Consider the following 6,000-nt stretch of genomic DNA (forward strand, 5'->3'; position numbering starts at 1 on the left):
TATGTAATACGCCAAAGTTTCATGTTCAACGACCATTTTTTAGCCGAGTTCTGGATGTCAGCCCCTCAGGGGTCCCCACAGGCTGATTTTCAGTGTAATTTTGGTCAGTTTTCAATCTCTCTTTTAGCAACGCACAACTGATTTCAGACAAAACCAAAACCATATTTGTAATGCACTATTCTTAGGCGTTTATGGGTAAGAACATTAGCTCACCGGAATTTTTCGTTAGCCCGTGGCTGTTATCACAACTTGGTCCTATTTGAAGCATATGGGAAGGAACAGGAAATGGCCTGTTTTTCAGACCACATATTTTCCATGCCCATGTTTTATATGGTGAAGTCTTAGTATCCCTGCAAAGTTCAGCCCTTAGTTTAGTAATATCAAGAAAAAAATACTAAGGTTGAGGCTTTTTTACTACGAAACACTTCAAGAGAGTTACCTACTACGCACTTCCTGCCAAAGTCTTAATTTTTTTATTAGGAGAGATTTTTAGACATTAGCCGCAAAATTAGCATACAATTAATTATCTTGAAGTGAACTACTGAAATTAAATATATATTTACAAACCAAAGACTAGACATTGATTTTCCTACTGACAGATTTGAATCTAAATTTTATGCTGCATTTGTACTCTGTACCCTGGGGACTGGAAGGTGACGAGGGGGAAACTTTAAACGTTGATGACGAGAAAAGTAATCAAAATACAATGAAACAAGTTGTTTACTGAGTGTATAAGTTAGGTGGGAAAAGCTGAGCCCAAAAAAGCCTTATTTATGGGACTCTGCCTTGTTTCCATGGCAACCTTATTTTGTCAGGCATAATTACCCTAAGTTTAAGTTTTCTCATCTCATTCTCTGTTTTTATTGATGTTTTCAAGTTTCTTGGGACAAACATAGTTTTTTTGCACCTTTTCATTCCTTTGGTACCTTTTCTCTTCTGTTTTAATTTTGCTATAATTGGCAAAAACAATATTTTTACTTCATGGAATAGTCATGAAATCCAGACTGGTGGATTCAATATGATAGATGTTTTGGAATTTATGACATTCTAATGTCAAGTGCCTTCATAGCTTACTATTCACCATTAAAATTTTAAGCCTTGAGTTATTTTTCTCCTTCTCCCTGCCAGAAGATCACAAATACCTTGTGTGACTAGTGGTACTGAAATTTTCGACTTAACTACGACACACCCAGAGGTGCTTTCCTCCAAGCTTCGGTCTTTGCTTCTCTTTGGTATCGATTCTAAATATGAATACCATCGTTATGATAGAGATTGTAAGTAAGTAAGCCTCGTGATACAATAGGGGGCAAAATTACTTCCTATTTTCGCCTGGAGATTACATTGTTTGAGCATGACACGCAAAGCGTCTCCACTGTGATTTAATATTGGGCATGTGAAACTACTTAATTCATCTCCAAGCCCTTTCAACTTTTCAAGTGAAACAACATCCAATATGGCGTCGAAAATGTTGACAATTGAATTGTGGGTGGGTAGACAATTTAAGTTAGAGATATTTTGTTCAAATGTGTATGCAGATGATAATGGAAGAACGATCCTTGAACAAGTGGAACGAATTTAAGACATTAAAGCGTGTAAAAAAAATCTTTAAGTGTAAATTCTGGGAGAATCCCAGATGGGATTTCAACCCATGATCCAGAATCTACACTTAATATCATGTTGTTGTTGTTTCTCTGTTAAAAATGAATTTATGTCTGATAAAAATGCATGCAGTCACTCTACCCTAGGACACTACCCTACCCTAGGACACCAGTAGGTATCACAATGCCAAACTCCTTAAATATTCTATCTGAAACGTCAGCGGCCATCTTCTTCGGTTTCTTCAATTTCTTTTTCCTCCTTGATTGAAAGGGTGTTGACATGCAAACAGGTGAATTTTTGGCAGTGATGTGGGCAAATCACAATCTTCTTTAATTCATACTTTAACTTCCATTCAGGGAAATTGTCAACTCTGTGAGACACAGCCAGTTTATTACCACCAGCGCCCACTTTAATTTGACCATCAGGTGGGTAACATCTCGATCTAACGTCGCTACTGGGAGAGTCACAGCAGGCCCTGATGGCTTGTTATCTCATGCCCCGCATATGTCATCTTCTTTCCAAAACTGAGGGATACCGTATACTCATGTTTCTACATGTAGTTTTCCAGGGGACTAAACTTGCAATAGCCAGACTTTCGCTCCTCTGCCTTTGAAGCACACTCAAATGAAACAAATTCACTTACAGACAGAATAGAGTTAATAAGTTTAATTAACTGATCGCAGATAGTTTCATTTCTTGTAAATAAACAATCCAGCCGGCAAGATGTCCACGTGCTGGCTATATATTCATTTCGCGGTTGCATCTCATCAATTTACGACAGACTGAAGTAAACCTGTAACGTAGTAACGCAGTTGGATTTTATACAAAACTGGCAACTGCCTAGCGCAGAGCACGGTCGCAACGTAATGGTTAGTGGGTTGGACTCCGGATCGAGCACTCCTGGTTACTAGGGTGCTGACATGTCGTCTTGGGAAAGGCATTTTTCGTTCACAATGCCTCTCTCCACCCAGATGTATAAATGAGAGCTGGTGATTATCATCCTGTTCAGGGAAGAAGAGCAATAACCAATTTAAGCTCCAGCAGGTATGAGGCACTGGGCCTTGTGACGACTTACCTTACCACCTCAGCAAGCATGCTGGTCATCCTGGGGATTATCGCTTCTTACTATGAAAATCGGAGTTAATGGCCAGCAATTCTACAGCTAGGGGTGCCATGAGCAGTAGTTTTTGAAGGGAAATCCACTCCTACCCTGTTTTATCTTTTAATGTACGCAGTACACCGATTTAGTCTGGATCTGTACTGACTGAGAAAGCAACAAACGAAAAATCCTGATAGAGAAAGGAAAAGTGTGCCAATGAGTAATTTTCTCGTAATTTGGTCAGACATCCAGCGACTTGGCGGGGAAAACGGTCTGTCTTGGACGTCCTCAATTTATAATACCTAGGCCGTTTGCACTGGGGGACTGGGTATGAATAAATATTCAGTAACATATCCATTTGTCCTTTAGCTTCTCAAGCAAGTTCTATACCTAATCACTCTCTGCAGTATCAAGGAGACGAATCTAGATGAGAAAAAACTGAATTCCAAGTCAATCATAGCCAGCACACTACAGACAAGTTGGCGTGTCGTAGTGTCGCCATGTACGGTATGAATCAACCTGAATTTTCATTACTCGGAGCAATGCACTCACTACCAATTTATCGCTGAGGCTAAGGTTTTTAACGTTGCTTCACCTTTAAGGGATTGTAAGAAAGGGGCATGCCTCTAAACCTGAAGCCAGGTAAGCGTTTATAGTAAGTGAATTTATCCAGACACTTTGTATATAGACTCGAAGAGTGAGACTGCATTTTGTATTGGACAATTAGCTATAATTATATTCGAAATTTCCTTAAGGTTCAAAGCGATTTTAAAGTAGTGTTACGAGAGACGTTGCAATTGCATTTAGAGTGATTGATAAGTTGTTTTCTTTAGAAAAGAACTCTCTGACAGGTGGGTTGATACGAAATGGGATCACAAAGCTTGGCGGCTTATTTCTTGATTTAATTAGCGCTTCATTACTCGGGGCCACAGACTTGTTTTGTTGAACGGGTTGAACAAACTTAATATTGCAGTTTGGACCAAAAAAATGCAATGGTGCATTGTGATTAACTGGCAAGAGACAGATTGTTAGGTATATATATGGTTCTTTCACAGTGACTCCATTATCTGTAATTTTCAAGACTATTTCCACAAAATTTATAACCGTTGCCGGACCAAAATCTGATCGGTCCTAAAAAATCACATGAAATTTTTTGATTAACGGTAAGTCTTTTCGGTTACAATTAACTTCAGAGTCTCTAATTCATGACTTAGAAGAAAAAAGGTATTAATTGAAATTAAATGGCTGATTTTTACAGACACGCTTTTTTGAAACTTTAACTGAAAGTGGCCTGGTTAGTTATTTTCTTGTAAGTTTTTTCTTGGTAAAAAAGCCTCAACCTTAGTATTTTTTTCTTGATATTACTAAACTAAGGGCTGAACTTTGCAGGGATACTAAGCCTTCACCATATAAAACATGGGCATGGAAAATATGTGGTCTGAAAAACAGGCCATTTCCTGTTGCTTCCCATATGCTTCAAATAGGACCAAGTTGTGATAACAGCCACGGGCTAACGAAAAATTCCGGTGAGCTAATGTTCTTACCCATAAACGCCTAAGAATAGTGCATTACAAATATGGTTTTGGTTTTGTCTGAAATCAGTTGTGCGTTGCTAAAAGAGAGATTGAAAACTGACCAAAATTACACTGAAAATCAGCCTGTGGGGACCCCTGAGGGGCTGACATCCAGAACTCGGCTAAAAAATGGTCGTTGAACCTGAAACTTTGGCATATTACATAAGTCCACATAACGACGTTGTGTACTAATTTTCAGCGAAATCGGCCGATCTTCATTTCCAAGTCTGCCCCGGTCTCTCAGGCAGAAGCTCTTAAGATATATTTGGAGGTTTCAAGCCCAACCGAACCTTTGGATTGTCCTCTTGCACTAAACAATTGTGGCAAGGGAGGTGCAGGACCATTCACGTAAAACTGATTGGAAGAATTAGAAGAACGGAAAAGGAGATAGAAAGTTGTTGAAATAGAGGAGAATGATAAAAGAACAGTAGAAAGACTGCTGTAGTGAGTCGTAAGTGGCAATTAACAAGCATGTGTGCTCAAATTTGCAGCTAAATGCTTTTAAAATAGAGTGCCAAGTTACACAAAATGAATGAGGCCAGTGCTATCACCTGGAGCATCTGGTGGCCAGTGCAAAGTGGGTATAGGAGCATCTTCCTCCACATCAAGTCCTGCAAGTGAGGACGATGCAGATCTTGCAGCAGTAACTGCTCGCTGCATCATCTCACGCACACCCAGTTTTGATGAGCCCCCACTGCCTCCTGGTCCACTAGTACTACCTCCATTACCACTGGCACTACCCAAAGAACCAGAGCTATTACCAGCACCCGAGTTACTGGTAACACCATCTGGGAAAATGACAATAGAAACAGAATCAGTCTACTTAAAGACTACATGTTGATTGTTTCTGCGCATTGATCCTTACTGCACACACAATTCGCCATGTCATGCATGGAGAGTGCAGCATCGAATTCTGCCCTTTCAAGCTTTTTGCTTAGCTGTACAAAGGCTTCAAGTGCCTCTTTAAAAGTTATGTATTATGAAAAGGATGGCAACTTTTGGAACTCTTGCTTGCCTCTGTTGACTCTTCTTTGACATCTTTCGCTTAAAATCCTAGAGATTATTTTTTTTCAAAATCAGAGTTTTCAAAATCAGGCTACATGCTTTACCTTTGGAACAAAGTCAGTGACCCATTTTTTTTCTTTCTTTTTTTATTTTGCATGTCAATCACAAGAAACCCATTACTGACCACAGAATAAGTTAGAAAAAATTAATATCTATTATTACATCTTGAAGAGTTTTTGTGCAAACGGCCTTCATATAATTGTAACCAACAAAACAAGCAAAGTCAGAGCTTCCTATAACAACAATAGGAGTGAGGTTTCTTTCATATTCTGTGAATAGTCATCATTCTTGGCTATTAAGCTGGAGTTTACCAAGCACATTTTGTTCTTATCAGTCAGCCAAAGCAGTGAGTTACACAATCTATGACAGTTTTTTCTCAGCTAAGTAGAGACATTTCAGTGAAAAGGCAACAAAATTACATATTGCAAGCATTACGATCAAACTGGCTCCATTGCCAGATTTAAAGACGTAACTCTACAGTTCAGAGGCAAGCATTTGCCAATGTGTCTTTCATTTGAGCCCTGAATTACACGCACAATCAATGAAACTAGGAAGGATGTCCACTGAAAGATTAATATTTGGCAACAGATCCATCAGTCTTACCACTTGAGCGAACAGCTGCTGCAGCTGCTGCCACGGCTGCAGCGAGAGCATCTACTGCAC

General features: G+C 39.3%; 1 pseudogene across 1 annotated transcript in view; it reads right to left on the reverse strand.

Annotated features, from left to right (window-relative positions):
• Positions 1-6,000, reverse strand: part of LOC145494245 (E3 ubiquitin-protein ligase UBR5-like) — a 50,517-nt pseudogene that overhangs the window by 25,359 nt on the left and 19,158 nt on the right. The window contains exons 12-13 of the transcript XR_014050245.1: positions 5,941-6,000; positions 4,824-5,060 (exon numbers count right to left, since the gene is read on the reverse strand). The exon at positions 5,941-6,000 is cut by the window's right edge and continues 189 nt beyond it. The product of XR_014050245.1 is annotated as an E3 ubiquitin-protein ligase UBR5-like (transcript). The remainder of the gene's footprint in view (positions 1-4,823; positions 5,061-5,940) is intronic.

This window comes from Orbicella franksi, chromosome 8 (assembly GCF_964199315.1).
Source record: "Orbicella franksi chromosome 8, jaOrbFran1.1, whole genome shotgun sequence".
NCBI classification, from domain to species: Eukaryota; Metazoa; Cnidaria; class Anthozoa; order Scleractinia; family Merulinidae; genus Orbicella; species Orbicella franksi.